This window comes from Nyctibius grandis, chromosome 1, assembly GCF_013368605.1.
Source record: "Nyctibius grandis isolate bNycGra1 chromosome 1, bNycGra1.pri, whole genome shotgun sequence".
Classification (NCBI taxonomy): domain Eukaryota; kingdom Metazoa; phylum Chordata; class Aves; order Nyctibiiformes; family Nyctibiidae; genus Nyctibius; species Nyctibius grandis.
The window spans coordinates 20,086,840-20,106,871 of NC_090658.1; positions in this window are offsets into that span (position 1 = coordinate 20,086,840).

Genomic DNA, 20,032 nt, shown 5'->3' on the forward strand with positions numbered 1-20,032 from the left:
CTTGTGTTGGAGCCCTCTAAATGCAGGAAAAGTGTGAAGTTAACCTAAACTAAGCTATGGCTAAAGAGAAGACCTACTTTTCCACTACAGATAGTTTTAATATTTCTGTGTTTAGGAGTTGATCTTGCAAGCTTTCTTTCGGTACCGAAAAAGCAGCCAAAGCCCCCCAGCTCCACTCACCATCTCCGTGGCTGCTGACCTGGCCATTACTTCCAACCAGGAGCCAGCAGGCAGGACGGGGCAGAGCCGCTGGCCATTAGAGGTGGCCGTTGGGGCTCTTCCCAGCCCGGCTGTGCCACACGGCTTTTGTAGCATCAGACTTGGTTCGGGAGGTACCATCCCCTGACTGGAGGGTGGTCATCGCAGCAAAAAAAAACCACAATTGAGAGGTGAAGTAAGGTTAATTTTTGGTGCAAACTGCTCGATTTTTGGTGAAAACCGTTCAATTTTTGGTGAAAACTGTTCATTTTTTGGTGAAAACTGTTCTGTGGTAATGCTGAATAAAGCCAATAGTAAATGAGTTCATTAACTTCTTTCAACAATTTCTGTAGTATGGCTCTGTGTCACGGAGAGATGCTTCAAGCTACAGGAAGTTCAAGATGACATTAATAAAGCAAATTCTTTGGTGAAATAATCAGATGTTACTACACCCTCACCAAAGTGTATTTTTTAAAGGTAGAACTATTTAGTACATCGGTATCTTGAAATCAGTCTGTTTAGAAGCTTTCCTGAGTCCCCAGTATATACAAATTATATCCTTCAACTTGTTTCTCATTAATCATAACATTTTTTCATAATTAAAAGAACAAAGTATACTCTAAGAAACGTAAGGATATTTTATCTGAACTACCAGACTGTCAGAAATCTGAAAGTGAAAATAAAAGTCTGCTCAGGACTAGCTCATCCATACCTGATTTGACCATACATGGCTTTCCCTAAAGACGTAAACAGTGACTAATCCTTTATTTGTTAATCTGAAATACTTATACTCAAATAAAATACGCTTTTTTCTGTCATATTAATATGAATAAGTCTGGCTTGTTGAGTCAGTAACAAGTGTCATACTAAGGAAATGGAATCTCAAGAGATATTAAAAAAAAAAATTAAGTACTTGCAGGAGGCTCATCTGTTTTTCCACTTATGCAGAGGAGATTGACATGCAAAGCTCCCATTGAAGCTATTTATAGTTAACATTGAGCAGTTATAAGAATACAGAAGACTGGAACGCTGAAGAAAAGTAGTATTTTCCAGCTGTTAAAATGTGTGGCTTAATTTGTTTCTGCAGATTTTTCTGTTTGTAAATGTTTAAGGTTTATGAAAGATTTAGAAAGGATGATTCCTGAGAACTGAGACTTTCAATATTATCCTATTATTCTACGACAGGTTCAGCTGAAAAATGTTCACTTTTAATCCAAGAATAAAAAATTCTTTTCTAAGTGCTACTATGAATCTGGATGCAATCAATTTGAGAAGCAGTTCCAATTAGGTTTGCTGGCTTAAATAATTGCGTGAATCTGGTTAATACTTGAAACCAGAAACATTCTATGTGGCTTTGAAATGAACTTCAAGTGTTTTACCTTTTTTTGTTACATATGACTATATTTAGACACTGTAGATTTATATAGGGTGATTTCTCTTTGCATGGGAATTTTGTGTCCCCTTTGTGCTGAGAAAAATAACATTACTGCAAAACTGATCGAAGGGTAACGTGCTCCTAACCAAATAAAGAAAACAAAATTAAAATGAACTCATGCTGACAAATTTACAGTTTGCTAAAGCAAGCACTGAACTTTGTTAGGGAATATGAAGTAATGTTTCTACAAGAATTTTGACCCTAAACCATTACAAAACCAATCTGAGGGCATTCAGGAATGATTGGGGAATGATAAGAGTAACCATGTTTTTCCAGTCTGATTCATAAGTTGATATATATTTAAGTAAAAATATTTAATAGCACTTTAAATAGTGCATTCACTGGATATAATAACAAATTACTAGAACACACTAACCAGCAAAGCACCTGGATCCACTTGAATCCTACAGATTTTCACTAAATTATTTGTATCATAGTCATGTGAAGGAATACTTGTAACAGATGAAGGTCCTGCTGTGTTGGGAATCCCAAGATTCCCATGGATAAACAGCTATGGACTCAGAAGAAATCTATTTGCAGTTATGAGCCAGCTAGTATAGGAACTGACATAGGAAAATTTTTACTCACTGATATAAAATGAAGGAGCCAGAATCAAATGTATTTTTCCAGCAAAACCAGTACCCCCTTCAAATAAAAACAGTATCTTGCCATGTTTAGTGTGGTGATGAAGTACTAAACTATGGCCCTAAACAGCAAAGACTATGCAATTTCTTGGCCAAAGCATTCTGACAATCATGCAGGATCCAGTGGAGAAGGGATTTTTTGAAGAAGCCTTTGTGAGTGGTTTTTGCAGAGATAGGGGCAGGTACAAGTCTCCACTGATTTTCAGGAATCAATGGTGGAAGCCAGTGTCTCCCTGCAGCCTCTGAGGCTCTCCTAGCCAACGCAGCTCAAACGCCCCTTGGGTATCCCTTTGCTGCATGACTGTTCCCATTTGCCTTCAAAGCATGCCAAATCTTCACATGCAAAACATAGTGCCAGCGCAGTGGCATGTTCTCTGGCTTTGCTTTTTTTCAAGTAGTTCTTTTCCTATCATGAGTGCAGCCTGGTACTGCACGCTGAATTGCTTTCACATTAATTACAGTGACACTGATCAGACTGCATTACCCTGGCTGCTCCATGGATGTGACATATAGATTGCTCCCCAATGGATTCTCTGTTATACAGTAAAATGAAGTATTTTCTCTTCACAGAAAAGACTTAAGGCACATAGGTCATGGTCTGTTTGGATCTCTCAAATTTACAGGACAGGGTACTCTGTAAATTAAACTTTATTTTATGAGCACACTAGGAAAGAAAACAGACATAACAAACAAGGTTTCAATCCCCTTTGCATGTGAATTCACACATAATCCATGAGCTTTCTAACTCACAAATTCTCTAATTCGTAACTTGCAACTCGTAACTCATAGCTTGTAACTCATGCACCTACGAGCAAAATAGTTACCCAGCCAATGGTGAGTGCTCATCTTTCCTCCTCTGTCATGGTGTGGGCATCCCCTGTATCACACTGGGAAGCATGAAAGCCTCAGCAATCCATCTGCTGAGTTTTTGGGTATTTATTTAGCCCTGCTGTTGAGAAAACACACCAGTTTCAAGAGAAGAACAAAAAGGTTGAGGAACAGGATTATATACTTAAATGATATGACAAAACAAAAGTAATAACAATGTGCTGTAGAGGCATGGAAAGTTGTGAACAAAACCCTAAACACACTGCATCAGAACTGAGAAGACTACAAATCAGACTGTTCCCTGATAAAAAAATCATTGTTGTCTTTATGAAACATTGGCAGTACTGTTCTGCACTCTTTTTCATATGAACTAAATACTTCTATTATTCCTGTATTAATGCTTTAGTCAAATTTCGCTATGTCACTGTGCAATTCATGTATGGTTTCTTTCTTAGTTTGCTGGTACCAACAGCACAGAAAACACGCCCAGAATTGGCCTTAATTGTCAACCTTATGGTCAGCTCAGCCAGCAGACCAGTTCCTGCTGGGAACTGGAAGGCAGCCTAAACATTATACAGAGGTCAGCAACAATTACCATTTAATATGGCAACTCTTATTAAAAAAAGAAAAAAAAGGAAAAAAGCCATGGACACTGGACCCCTATGATTTTCAAATAAACATCACTTACTATTATTTATTAAAATTTTCTACTTTATGAGACCTTAGCTTTTGCCCTAAGCTATACAGGCAGAAACTGATTCTTTTAAAATAAACTGACAAGGCTGTTCATGACCTTGCCTTCTGCAGGATTTGTTTTGTCTTCCCAGTTTCATTTAAGATGTAACAACAAATGCTGATGTGTGTCAGCTCTGCAGACTTAACTGAGACTGAATTTCTAGTGTTCTGCAGGGCTAGTCTAGAACGTAATAAGGGAAGTCAAAGAAGATCCCTCAAACAGTATTAATAAAGAAGAAAGATGAATTTTATCTTCTTTAAAAGCATGGCTTTCACAGTAATCTGCTAGTCAAGCTACTGATGTTAGACTTCACTAAAATGTTCTATGCGATAATCTTTGAAAAAGCCAGAAGGGAGAAGCGCATACTGGCAACAACTATGCAGTCAGGTGCCTGGTCCAGCTCTTGCTATTTTTTTTTTTTTTTTTTTTTTTTTTTTTAGAAAATGAATGTGTTCCATGTAGCACTCTGAAATTCTTCACAGAAACATATTTTGCCAACATGTTGGCAAAATGTTGTTGATCCACAGTTTACAATGGCTTCCATTATTCCCTATTATTGAAAAATGTTAAAACCAACAAATTTGACTAACGAGCCTGAAAGCAGACAGCTTTCATTCCATAAAACTCCATGGGGCTCTGAAAGAACAAACCTAGGAAAAATATGATTAGGAAAATAGGAGAATTTAAGAAGTTGTTAGCCAAAATTTTATTTTGAGAAGTCAGTATTGTCCTTTTCCTACAGATGGTTATGTAGCTATTTACCTCTATCCCTCAGCTACTCCAGTCATTGACTGTCAGGAAATGCCCTTTACTGTCTGTCATTACAGATTATTCATAAACTTGATGGAATGCTGAGGAAGGGTATGGGCAATCAGATGATTAAATATTTTGTGCCTTAAATAGAAAGATTAAATAATAATTACAACTGTCATCCGTTAATGCATAAATACAAACATGCATGCAGATTTTTTTCTCATTTCCCTTACAAGATTGCTGAAAAAATATTGAGCTGACAAAGATATATACCACTGATTGATTATTCATGCCCATCAGTGTTCTCATTTCTCTGGGCTGGCAGATCCAAGCTGAAAGCAGTATCATGAATAATTTTTATATTAGTAGAGCAAACTGTGTATTTTCAATACAGTAAAAACATTGCTGCTGTTGGCATAGATCATCCTAAGTCAAAGGGAAGGATCTATGGAACATGAAATTGTTTGGTATTAGTAATGATGATGACGATAACGCAGGATTATAGTAACTGTAATAAATTTTTTAAAGAAAGATATTTTCTATTGTGCATCCAGTAAAAATAAAACTGATGAAGCTGCACACACAGTTCCAGCAGAATGATAACTCTATATCAAAAGAAACTTTTGAAACTTCCAGTTTTCTCTGGAAATGTCACATTAGTTTCTACAAGCTAGTCATCGAAACTCATCCAGCATTTCTGAAATGAAACTCTTCACTGAATCTTATATAAACCCACTTTGTAAGCAGGGTAGCTTGCTCTTAAAAAAGAAAAACAAAGCCTGAGCACCGTGTTGTATTTCCATTAACTGTAATCATAACAGGGCATCATCCATATTCAGTCAGCAGAAGACTATTAGATCACACATTCATTTGAGCACAACTCCCACATTGTCTGGAGGAGGGAAGCAGAGATCCATCGTGGACTGCATTGCAGCAGCGCAGCCGCTGTGAGTTCTGCATTTCAAGTACCTTTCAGCAGAAGCTGAGGAGCTGCATCCTTTGTGTGTTCGAAGCTGCAGCTGAGCTTGTTAGATGTGGAGTGCTCGACACTAGCTGCAGTCCGTCCTTAGACAAGATCAAAACATCAAACAACAGAATGTTATTCAAGTAACAGCTGAACATATAAAACAATATTTACAGATAAACAGGGGGAAAGATACAGAAAAGGTAACTTTTTTTTACAGGAACCTTGAGATGGTCTAATTGTGGCCCAGAACAAACAGGGTATGTTGCTTTTATTTATCCACATATTTGCCTCAGCACTGGTCCCTCTCACCCCCTATACGTCAATGTACCTGACGTATAGGAAAGCACACCTTACAGTAATCAGGAGATACCAGAAACTGCTCTTCTCTCACGTTACCCCAGACAGAAACACTCATGCACACACAGATGGCACCAATGGCCTCACCCTATTCCCTCTCTGGCTGATCAGGATGAAGGTCCATTGGTGGAAAATATATACATACATGTACAGCACGGCTCCAGTAGCTGGCCCTTGGATCCTCTCAGCTACAGTTGCCTCATACACAGACACAGACATGCAAACTGGTCTCAGTCAGTCCCAGACCCCACGGTCTCACTAGTGGCTGGCTTGGACCTCCTGGTCCCTCCAGTAGGCACCTTGTGACATTGATCTCTCCACTATCTGACCCAGACTTACAGCCACCTCGATACCTGGCTCCCAGGCCTCTTATCCTGCTTGCCACTGGTCCTGCTTGACAGTAACTAGTGATCATACCTTGATATATGCACCCAGACGATGGGTACGGACCCCCATCCCTCCCATTGCGGACACAAAGACACATGGGCCCCTGCTGTGACCCAGGGTCCCTACCCCAGTTGCTGGCACTTAAATCTACACACACACATACCTCCAGAACAGAGAGTCCCCTCACTCAGGACAAGAGTCAGAAATTGAGTGTAATGAGAAGATGGGGCAGATTGCGCTGATGAGGCGCAGGGTGCTGTCAGGCGAGCATACTGACCAGCCCTGCTTACACATGGCTGTCCCCTTTTATCCCCTTATCCTTCTATTTTCTCATACTTGCCCCTCCTCAAACCACTTCAATCCTTCCCTTTCCCCACCTTTGGTTCCTCTTCCAAACATACCATCACAGGTCTTGTACCTATGCTCTTCCCCCGCATCCCATAACATGTCCCATACCCCCAGGCTGAGTGATTGGGGCTTCCCCCATCTGCCATGGTGCTTCTGTGCTTCATTGTGTCATGGGGAGGAGCCCTTAATCACATAACCTAACATAACCTGTTTAAAAAGAAAAAAGAATTACAATTACTGTATTGAGTAAATTGTTACTAGGTAGTTAATATTTTATAGGTGCTTCCTCTAGAAGGTTCGATAAGTGTATACAGCTGTCACTGCCTGAGATGCAGTTATTTCTATGTAGAAATCTGAGATATGCTCTCACTAATGTTACAGGTATATTGTTAGAAGATTTCATCGTTTGAAACCATGTGTAAGACAAGGAAAGGGAGGTTAAATAGCAAGAACTAATCCTTGAATTAGCACAGACGACCGCTTTTGCAAAAAAAATCACACTGAGAGGGTGATCAGGGACTCATTTTTCTCATCTCACAGGAATATCGAGTGTTTATTTAATTTCTTTTGTTGAAAATTTTTTAGTTAAATCATGTCTAGGTCATCTCTTTTACATTCTTAATAATTACTATGGGCATTTCTGATATAAATTGCATCCTGCACTGTTGAATGCAATTTCAAATTGTTAGTCTAATTAAGCAGTCTCAGACTCACAAAACATTAATTAATCATGAAGTATCTAGGCAACACGTGTATACGCTTGCTCCAAATAAAACAGCTAGAAAATTTTGCCCTGGTACCTGTGCTGCTTAGGCAATTCAGAATACCGAATACTAGATCATAAGCACAAAAGTCATTGCTTTCCTGTCAAGTTTGCCCAGACAAAATCTACTACATCCAAGTCCTCTGCAGCATCACATTCCAAATAGTCAGCAGAGCAGCTTCATTATGTGGAATTGCTTTGTCCCTCACCCACTGCCCATCTCTGCTGCATGGCTTCACACACACGTGATGTCAAACACAGTGGGAAGTGCTGTACCTGCCCTTTACTTCTCACACAACTTGCTCTGACATGCTGTAAGTTATCCTCATCCTTTGGAAACCAACCACGATGTGCTGCGCTCTGTGGCTTGGGATGCAGGGAAAACATTGCTGATGTGCTACAGAATTACTCGTTCCCATGCAGCGGTTGTTTGTCTGCAAGTGCCATACCAATGGTCCGGTCCCACACACTTCGTTCAGACTGTGTATCTGGATAGTAAAAAGGAAATGCTCTGGGTAACTTAGAGCTACTATGGGGCTAGTTTCATGCAAAGTTAGCCCTCATTTTGTCTGAATAGTGAAATTCCTTCCATTTTGATTTATTAGGAGCACCTGATTGGTGCAACTGCTATACAGTTATTTTTCAATTGTCGCTATCTTGAATTACTAACAACCGTCAGTTCAGCAGGATAACAACATTCATTTCCCTACCATCATGTGAATAGGTGAATTCTTTGCTCTGGCTACATTATATGCACCCTGCAATAAAAATTTCTCCAGTGGCTGAGGACTATCACTTCAGCCTCCAATAATATAAAACAGAAAGAGAAAAATGTACATTAAAGGTGATGAACTACAATGCTGAGAAAAAAAGACTGGGTCTGAAAAAATTGTCTCTACACTAAGTCAAGCCAAAAACAATGAGTGTCTTACTGGCGTTGGAGATAGATAGAAGAGTAAGTTTTCTGGACCTGACCGGGACGAATTTTAGAGGAGCCACAGTGCTAATTCAGTAAGAGCACAGAAGACATGACGAAGTTGAAATTGAAGTTAAATAGAGATGTAACTAAAGTTAAGTTGTGCCTAATTTTGTCATTTAGTGTTATTATTTGTTGAAAATGGTAGGGCTCCCATCCAAAATCTCATCCTCTTTGAATACAGTTCTTTAATAAATATATTTAAACCCCTCTATTTTATTGTTTTTTTATCTTTTTAAAGAAAGACCTTTTTGCTCATAAAGAAGACAATATATTACTACAACTATGCAACTAACCTTCATCAAAGAAGGTTAAAGTGCTGTGATATACTTTTCTTTAAGACTAAATGTAAGATATAACACAGGATTTGTTTGAGGAAGACTAGGTATGCAAATACCACATTAATTAAAATAATGCAGACTTTTGTACTAACTTCTCCTATACAAATTGGTTTTAGTCAACTGAAATTGGTATCTCAGTGCAGTTCAGTGCCAGTTAAAATACGAACATGAACATGCAGAGCAGTAGCAGAAGTGTGTAATTCTCTTCAGAGCCACTGCATTGTCGTGTATCAATGAATGCTAAGACGAAAGGTCATTTTTGCTTAAAGGAGCCTTTGTAGTTAAGAGCAGAATGTATCATATGAAATCCATAAGATGTGCTAGACCACTGTGAACTCATTGTGTTTCTCACAGAACATCATAAATTCTTATCATCTCTCTTCTCATTAAACTGCCTTTGATAGCAAGCAGCACCGAATGGAGTAAGGAATTGCAGACCTGGACTTAATATTAGGAAATACTTTTTACAATAGATGACCTATATGTGAAACTAATTTTCAGTTGTAATGTTGATGTGTCAGGATATATTTTTCTCGTAGAAAAAAGTTAGTTTTATTAAGTCATATAAACATCATAAATTGATTGTCTGCAATTTGTGTTAGGTATAAAGACATCAAAACTATAAGAAGAATAAAACAGTTCCAAGTCAGTCCAGAGAAAGAGAAGATAATATGCAAAAAGTATATGAATTTTTTTTAAGAAAAAATGTTGCCTCAACACTAATACTAAGGACATAATTCAAAATTTTTAACAAAGGGGAAAACTGGGATGTTAAGGCTTCTACACAAGAAGCTAAGAAATAGTAGCATCAAATAACCACAGCTGCATAGAAGCACAAAACCCCCACAGAGGTGGTCACTTTCACTGCTTAGTCCCTTCAATTCTATAAGTAAAATTCAGGCTATGTTGAAGTTAATGGCCAAAAAATTTGGGATTAAAAAAAAAAAAGGCAAAAAAATGCCCTGTGCAGATTAGTGGCAGAGCTGAGCCTCGTTCAGTTCTCTGAACTGTTCTTTTGCCTGAAGTTTCCACCTACAGATTTCTCCCTAGTAGAGAAAGAACTTGTGAGAGGCTTGTACACACACATTTTCTGTATAACCTCTGAGCTGTTAAATCTGAAATCAGAAATACAGTCCCTGAAGGCTGGAAATCCTGTGTGACAATTTTTGTACTATTGCAGGTACTCAGATGTTACACAACAGTGGCCGTATGATTACCTCTGTAAATAGCTAATCATACTCGTTACACTTAATAAAAACAAGTCAAAGTTTAAGCCACTGTGGAATATTCAGCCCTTTGCTTCAATGCATGAATGAGTTTGAAAGGAGCAGGCTGTCACAATAAAAATAACAGATTTAACTACCAGCTGCTTTTCAGGGAAGAAAGCATAATGGAGCAGTTTGGGCTTAGAAACTTTGATGGATGAAGAGGTGAAAAGAAACCAAATGAAGAACAACCTTGCATCTTATCTTTAATGTCATGTAACGTGAAATTTATAAGCAAATTTAATTAAATAACAGATACAGAATCATCAGACTTCAGTCATGACAGCAACAAGCTCCTGCAGTGCTTATAATTACCATTTATTCTGTGTCACGAGACAGGTCTGATTAGAAATTGAAATCAGCAAGCTCGAGTTCAGGATTGTACTTGCCATGATTATTTTGCTCCTGTGCTCTGAGTAATTGCAAGCTTCCCAGTCTCCACACTTGGAATTGTGTTTTCTTGGAACTCAGGTGACCGGTAAGAAACACATATGGAAAGACAGAACAAATTAATTTATCATTTTAAATTCCCCTTTCTACTCATCTGTTCTTCTCCCCTGTTAAGTGGACTTTTGTCTCTATTCCATCGGTTAATTTAGCTTGATTACCTGTCTGCTTCTCTTGCCATCCTTTTTCGTTCCTCCTAATTGCAGAGCACAGACCCTGAATTTATACATTTATCATTGGGTCTCCTTTTCATTCCGTGAGACAACATGCTCAAATATTGTGGTAACACACAAGTATGACAGCAGTTCTTGGAACCACTAACCGCTGACCCTTGCCAGTCAACTCTCGACTCCACATTCTGCAAATTTACATGCCAAGAAATAAATCACACTCTGTTGCACATGTTAGTTTGTGTATGGATTTTGCTGTTCACACAAGTGTTCTATCTAGCCCCTTTTTATGCAATGGTTAACTCACTCTCTGTATACATCACATTTACAGAAACTGCACAGTTGCATTTAGACATACAGCTCATATAGACCATAAACTAAAATTACATTCCTATGTGGTAGTTCCTAGTTAATAAAAAAAACCCTAACAAACTCCTGAATTTTGTTGAACATGTTTCCTTTGATTTGATTCACACTATAATGAAGCTGTCATGTTCTTGCAGCACTTAAAAGGCTTTCTGATCCTTCCTCCTCGTGGAAGTCTCGTCACTCAGTCTGGAATATGAAGCGCAGCATCTGCATTAGTATTCACTGCGTGCATGGCAGCATTGACCTAGTGTCTCAAGTGGTTTTAATATTTTAGAGACAGGAGGATTAAACTCCATGGGAACACAGAACTTAATAGTGGCAGGGCAATAAGTGATGAAATAAAAGAGATGAAAAAAATATCATGTCCTATGTAACCACATATCTACATTAAAAATAATTTTACTGTAAAAACAAGCCATTAACTATGCAACTATGTCATTATTCTTTAAGTCTGTCAGAGAATGTTTGCTATGGTTAGTGGATAGCTGTTAGTGATAGTGATAGCGATAGCTCAGAGGACAGATGATGACTTTGTTTAGTTCCTCCATTACCTGCTGCTTAATCCACAAAATGTCAAATGTCACCACTTCATGGGATGAATGACCTGGGTCACAAGTACCCACAGTCCTTGAGCAGCCAGCAAATATGCAATCAGTAAGATGGATTTTTTAAAGTAGTTGTAGAGACCTATTTTGACGTTCAGAGTGTTTGACCTTCATCTCTCCATTTTCTTGAATCTCCAGCTGTGAAACAAGGGTAAGAGATGATGTAATGCAGCTGCCGGTGTGACAGAGGCCAGCATACTCCTGTGTGTCACATCTTTGTTTTAACACTAATAGAAGTTGAAAGTCCCCTCGATCCTTAGAAGCAATGTACAGTGTATGAGCAAAATGTTATTAGGAGAAGTTCTCTCTGTTACAGAAATAATTGTTCTACGCTATAAGAATAATGAAATGGCTACTGTATAGAGAAGCGGTATTACTCATGAAATATAGTCTTCCAGACTGATGGGTGCTTCAGCCCCTTCAGAGAAGGGACTGAATTGTTCCTTCAGACTGAATTCTTGCGTCTTTAGCTTTTTTGCATTTTTAGCATTTTTTAGTTTTTTAGCAATTTTGCAGTTTTACCATTTTCTGCATCTTTTTTTTTCCAGTTTTAGTATTTGTGTGGTTCTTACGGTTTTTGCTAGTTCAGTGGGTTTTATGAAATTTTCATGTTTTATGTGATTTAGCATGTTGCAGCATGTTATACTGTTTTCTGCATTTTCTGCTTTTTTGTGTGTGTTTTTTGTGTATTTATTGTGGGTTTGTGTGTTTTGTGTGCTTTAGCAGGCTTAGTGTGTTTTAGTCTTTCAAGCATTTTTTGTATGTTTTAATGTGTTTTACCATGTTTTATTAGGTTTATGAGGTTTAGAATTTTTTTGCATCTATAGGTTTTTTTCATTTTTTTGTGTGTTTTTACAATTTTTTTTTCATTTTTAGTGGTTTTAGCAGTCGATCATACTTCTTTTGCCTTTTTCCAAACCACAGCGTACTTCTTAGCAGCAATAAAAACAGCAGGGAAGCGAGTTTGTCCCCTGGCTACATCAGCCTAATCATCAATTAACTCATTTCTAAAGATGAACCAGCAGATTTTCCCAAAGATACTATCAAAGTAACAGAGAAAAGCAGAGAAAACATTTTCAAGAAGAGCATATTTTTAAAATTTATAAACAGAAATTAACATTTTTTTCTTATTTCTCACCTCTTGTCTCCAGTGAGTATTTATAAATCTTTCACTCTTCAAATGACTGGACGGAATTTGGAAACCAAAAAATCAGATGAGAGCTTAGGCAGAATATTCTCAAATTACAAATAACCCAGTGAGGAGTTTGGTCTCATTGTGAAACCAAAATTGTCTTCTGAGAACATAAATATAAAATTGAGTTGTTTGGTATCTATCACTGCTTAGGCTGAGACAGTAAATTTAATGTATAAAATTAACAACAATTCTACTCTTACTATAGCATCAGAGCACAACATAAGTTATATTAAAAGTTTGTAGCTGTTGCTTTTAATATGTTTTCTGGTATGGAGATAGGAAGGGACTTGCAATTCCAACAATCAATGAAATGGTTTTACAACAACCAAATCCAAACCAAGCCGACTCTAAATCGATTATGTTCCTTACCCCAGGATTTTAAAGAGCCCTATAAGTTCTGGCTTTTGCACATCACTGGTGTGAATGACCCAGTCCCACCTTGGGAGCCACAGTTCAGAACTTGGAGAACAGAACCATAACATCTCCTTAACGACTTGCTAAGATTTCAGCCAAACTTTCTGATAGCATAACATATAGCTAACATGTCATGTTTTGTGCTTTTAACTGCCATTTTTTGAGCTGGAAATGTAATGGAATTGCTATACCATCGTGCAACCCCAACTTGCCTGACAAACTAAATGCTCCAAATGAAAATGAATGCATTTTTGATCCACTATTACAAATTGTTTCTCTAAGTCAGAACTCAAACTGTTGTGCTGCTGAGAGCAAAAATTGCTCTTTGTTAACTGAAATGAGTGATCAGTTGTCAGGCACCAACATCAGTTATGTGAGTTTTCATTCTCATGCAGATTCTCAAGTGAATTAACTTCACTGACCTGAATCAGAGGATTACAGAAGCACTGTTTTACACACTGCCTTAACCATTGTCTCCCCCTTCACTTGCTGAATGTGAATAAAACTAGATAATTCTGATAACTGTCAGTCAACTTGTATATTCCCGAGAGCTATCATGCAGTCAGACCTGAAAGACTTCTATGCCATCTGTAGCAACCCACAGGTCTATGAACTGCTCAGAGCGCTAACATAATGCATTAGATTTTTTACAAACAGGAGCTGAACTGATGAACTTGTTGGGCTATTATGCAAATAAGGACTTACAATTGCTTAAAAACAAAGTAATTCAACAAAATCATTTTAAAGGCTTCTGCTGCCAAGGCAACTTTTGTAATAGGACATGAAATTTGTTAACCATTCAAAATCCCTTGATTTCAATCAAGGTACACAGCATTTGTGAGTTGTGATATCGATAATGTTCTTTCCCCTCTGATACTTTCTATCTGGAAATTTCCTTATTCATTACAAAATTGGATATTTCAATATTCACCCGATTTTAGGGAGATGGGAAAATCAATGTTCTTGAAAATGAAGTGATGCCTCATTGACAATAAGTCATTAGGATAATCAGAAATAAACCTAGGCTTCCCTGTCATGTATTTAAAATACTAAAATATGCTGCCTATCTTCATTAGAAAAGGATTTCTTTTGTTAGTGAAATGTATTCAAATTCCTTTGCAAGCTATAGATAAACCCTACAATAAAGTGTCGAGACACAATACCTCAATCTCCATTGTAAGGGTGAAATACCAGAAGTGTAGAAATGTTAGGCCATTTGACCATGATCACATAGTGAACCTGCGTCAGAACACAATAGTTCATCTGCTTCTCAAGTCTGCAGCAATGACACAGAAAACCCGCTTCAAAAGGTCTGGTGGGACTGTTCAGATGACCACCTACTCATTCCATTGATCATTAAAATAAACCAGCCTGCTCTGGCTGAAGGAAGAGAATTGGCTGTTTGGAAAGAACAGATTTTTGCTTTTTTTCTGAGTTTTCTCTACCAGTCCCAGCACAAAAGAGAATATAGAGATGATCCAAATTCTCTGACTCTCCAGAAAGATTCAGTCCAGTTTTTAAGGCCAGTGTAGTTTTAGTTTTATCTGAACGTCTTTTCTCATTCCCAACTAGTACATAATGCCCTGAATGCCAGAAAAACAAGTCATTACTTTCCATGTAGGTTCTTTAATGACTCCAGTGGTAGCTCCAGCAGGTTTCAGATGTTTGTTTTTGACCACCCACCTGCACCCATGCCAGAAGTAGCAGAGGCAGCAGATGTGTCTGCAGACAATACAGTCTTCAGTATTGTCATATGAGTTCAAAGGCCGGTAAATGTGAGCTGATACTTTTCACTGAAGTGGATTAGGGAACACATACAAAACCATCTTGTCAGCAGAGGTGCAGGGGCAGTAGCTTCAAGAAGAGAAGCTGCTTGGGGAAGTACCCATAAACCGCTGCAATGAGACCCAGAAAAGCAACTCCAGTGGTGGGCAGAGACCTTTGTTTGGGTAAATGGATGGGTCACTAAATAGTTTATCTGCTATGAGTGTCATATGGGTTCAGAACTTACACACTTTCCATACTGTCCTGCTTCCCTCCAAAGTTAATTTTCTTCATCCACGTCTGTGTTCCCTCTCTCCTCTCCCTCTTACAATGAGGTACCTCTCAGCTTCAGAAATCAGGATGAGCAATACTTCTGTTTGGGGGTGTACATGCCTTTCAGGTGACTTGTCAGAAGCAATGCTTCTGCTGCAGAATCACAGGCCAGAGTAAAGAAGTTGCCCTACAGCTCTATTTGGCCAGCAGATTGTATGCTGCAAGGGCTAGCACATAGCTTTATTTCAGTTTTAGAACTGGCTGGTTTGGATTCCAAATACAAATAAGGAATTGGTCCAACTGGGTATGTCAGTCCAATCTGCCCAGCTGGACATCTGCCCAACTGGCTCTCACAGTTGGAGAGCTCAGAGAAGACTTCTGCTTCATGGTAGCTGTAATTTAAACACAAAATAATAAACATGCACAGTTGCATGTGAAGCAGAACGATGAATAACACAGCAAATACAAAAATGTTGTTCAGATCACCCAAACTAAAAATATATGCAGTTATGCTATCACAAAAAGGGAGAAAGGTCGAGATGAGGCATAGAAAAGTAGGCGCAGAGAAACACTATTCTGGTATTGATCACTAAAAAAAGAAGACAAAGTGGATCATGATAGAATTTGATAATGAATATTGTAAAGGTGATACATCAGGATTTCTGTCTTGCCAGACCATAACCAAAGAGAATGGTGACTTACAAAGAAACTGGGAATACATTCCAAAGCAGCAAAGAATTCTTTTTCCCAAACAATATCAAATAAAATTCTAGAGCCCATGGCAACATAAACTCAAAAATTTAGTTGGAATAAAAAAGTTTGGATATTTGTATATATAAAAAACGTAGTTATAATTAAAGCTGCAGAGATATTCAGGCTTCAGGAGCTTGTACTAATCTCCAGCTTTAAGAGGTCAGGATGAGACTTAACATGATGGACAGATTGTACCACAACTATTAAGACAGTTAGACATTCCTCTAAGACTCTGGCCACTGCAGGAAATAGGTTACTGAGCTAAACAGTTGATATGAACAGCCAGGTTTGAACATCCACTGACACGATCATCCCAGGCACACCACAGGGCTTATGGTTACCAGCAACTGGCATCTATCACAGGATGAGGTCAGCCTCCTTTGCCTGCAGTGAAGACACAAAGCAGCCACCTCATCCATACTCTGGTTTGCTGGGATGCTGCTGTCTGAGCTATGTATGGACACCTTATGTAAATACACAAACTTCCCATTTTTGTGAAAAGTTGTAGCTCCAGACACCACCTGGCAGAAACTGAAAAGACAAACAATGGAGGAAGCTTTCCAAGAAGGAACAGAGAGAGACAGCTAGAAGTTCAGCCACCGTGACTAACTGTAGGTGAATCAAGAACCCAACTGGTGATTTGGATCCTCTTGTGAAGAGGGGTCACTAGTCACAGTCAAATGAATCACACCAACCAATACTATGAGAGTTTTCTGAACATACTGGAGAAACCACAGACTCAAAAGCCAGACTTAAAAGAGGCTTAAAACACGTCATAAGCCTAAAATACATCACTTCCAGTATCACGTGGTAGCCTCTTTCACCCACTATTGATGAAGCAGCTTTCCTGATGAATTCACCTCTGCACATACAGCCTGCAGGTTAAGTAATCAGTGACTGAAATGGAAATTTTCATAGTTGGGCAGAATTGATAAATGCCTGTCTACCCTGAGAGGATATAAGGAGTCTGTAACCTCACCACCAATCAGCAGAAGACCATTAAACAACTTGTATATTTTTGTTCCACCTCTCCACGGTTACTATACCACTTTAACGTACTGCTGAACTGAAACACTTGTGAAACAAAGCTAGAACTGGCAGAGTAGCCCATCATTTAACATAATAAGAAAGCTGATCTCAGCATGGGCCAGCTAATAGCAGTTCCCAAGGAGCCACTCCAGCAGTCAGAATCAGCAAGGTAGGACGGAGCCCTACCAAGAGCCCATTGCTTCTGATCATTGGCAAGGACAAAGCAAAAAAGCTCTGCTCCATTTGGGCTTGCAAGGTTTCAAGAATCTTTTGTTGACCAGTTGCTCTGTCTTTATGAAAGCCTTGAAAAAAGGCAGCCATACAGAGATGCCTTAATACAGGTGAGAAACTATATCCAGAGTTTCTGCAAGTCATAAAGTTCTAGAGCAAACTTTTAAAAGGGCAGGTTACTTTTTTAGCAAACAATATTGGTGACTGCAAAGGTTGTGCTAACAGTAAAAAATTTCCAGGTCTTTCAAGTTCTCAGTGCTTGCTTGCAGTAGTGCAGACTCTAGCCTCTAGCAGGGTGAGCCACAAAAACAAGATGCCAGAACAAGAAATGACAAAAGTAATGTCATCATTTGAGAACACACTATTTGTTTCTGATAAAACTTGTACCAAGCTCTGGGAACAAGATTATCTGCTGGAGATAGAAGCGTGTTTCACAGATGTTAAAACATGTTGCAGAGAGAAAACTGAGCCCTATGATTGCATGAAAAAAAGCATCACCAATTCATAATTATTCCCAGTGCACTGGGATAAGAGATTGTCTCTAGACATGGTCAATGGATTCATTACACTTGCAATAACAATATTAAAAAAAAATAAATATTAAAAAGGATCCCTGTAGTCTAGCAGCTTTTATTGGGATTTCTCTGGAAAATATCCTTCTAATATTTGCTACATAGGTTTTCATTTACACTAGAAACACACGGACAAGATCTTCTAATCTGGTGAAGTATCAGTGCTCAGCACTGGGCTGAGTGCTCAAAGAGAAAAAAAAGTAGATACAGTCATAACAAATTGTTTCTGAACTTCTTTGAAGCTTATAAAACTGCTATTACAATCTGAAGGAAGCTTGACAAGGTTCATCAAAGATTCATCGCTTGTTGTAGACTTCAAATGATGAATGAGAGAAGGTACATTAGAATTCTGCAGTTGCCACTACCACTTCAGGAAGCTTTTGGAGGATAAATATCGCTTCTACTTAAAGGCAACAAGTTTTGAAAGAATGATTCACATTTTCCAATACAACTTAACAATCCTATTTAATTATTAACTTAAAGGGACATTGCCTGCTCTTATAAGGCAAACCCATGATAGAAAATAGAATAAATACCTTCACAGATATTCAAAGCCAAACATTGGGTGCTGCTCTAAGAATAAGAGTGCTCTGGATGACAGGCAGGACTCATCAGCTTTTTCTACCACAGACCTTGCTAACCGCATTTAGGTTTTCAAGGCCAAAGAGTCAAAGAATGAGCACATTTGGGGAGTGTCTTCAACATCCCTTGAAAAAAGGCTCTCAAATGACCTGAGGTGGTGTGGGTGGTGTGGCTTAAAATGACTGCACAGCAGTGCTTGTCAAAAATGAATTTCAAATGAACTTCTTAGAAAAGCCACTGCAGTCCAGAAATACGGCTTCGTCTTCTTGCTCAGTATAATCCCATAAGTAATATTACTGTTTGGACCTGCTATAAGTGGTAGATACACAGACATAACAGAAGAGCCCTTCCCTTTGTTCATTATATTAACAGACAAGAATTTATTTAGCTTCTAGATAGCTTGTGTGTGCATGTGCATATCAAGGAGCATGAAGTCAAACACCAAAGTATTTAAAGGAATATAAATGGACAATAAAAGGCATATTGAAAAACCTTAGATTCCTTTATAGTTCATCTCATGCAATCTCTTAGAAAATATATACATACCTCTAAAAGAGTGCAGCCTACTTGAGTGATGAACTCAAGGACCTAAAACTCAAATATTAAGTGACCAAATTCAAGGATGATGTAAACTGTAGTGGAAGAAACAAGGGTTAAACATGTATCCACTTTGCAGGAGTTTGTAACTGTTTAATATTCTGTCTTCCCAGGCAGTTTTACTTCCCATCTGATTATAAACACTGGTGTCCAAGAGCATGGGCTCAAAGGCCAGATGCCCACCAGGAACCTGCATGACTCCACTCCATGAAAGGTTAGAGAGTGCTTACACCAGTGCTTGCAACCGGAGCACGTTCCTGCCTGTGAACACAGCTCTGCTGTTTTGCAGCTGGGTTATATCTATAAAAATCTATCATCCTCTGCCAAATGGAGGCAACTTCTATGCTTCTGGTCCAGTATAATAACAAATTTGTGCTAATGCAGATAAATACATTTAAACATCATATTCCTGTACACATGTGGCTTTATTTGTATTCCAGAATAAAAAGGATTTCCATCAAATTAGCTGATTTCCATTTGTACCTATTTAAAACCAAAATAGGATAATTAAATAATTTAATTCTCAAACAAATGTCCCCAAGCAGACAAATGATCGGGGTTAGAACCAGTGCCACCGTTTTAGACTGAGCTTGCACTGTGTTTGCTTTCAATGCAACACTGAAAGATGAGTAAACCAGGATGTCACTGTGTGATAAAGGAAGAGGATGAAAGGTTAGAGCAAAGAGCTATTAGAAGGGTGAAAAATACTGAAACGGGCAGCTTTTTTTGGCTTTTTTTGTTCTTTACATTTTAATGCTTTTCGGCAGCACCAAAATACAGCATTACATGCATTCAGAGGCTAAAGCACACTTCAGCTTGTCAGCAGGCCCTAAGGCACAGCAACAAACCAGGTCAGGTACCAATCTTGGCGACAGTGGAACAAATACATTTTGACTAATTCCACTGAATTCAGTTGCTTCCTCCCACGAGAAAAAGTATTAATTATTTATGATTATAATACCATCCAGACCTGTAATTCGCAGTTTCAGCTATGCAGTGCTGGCTTTACTCAGTGAAAGAAATGGCTCTGTCT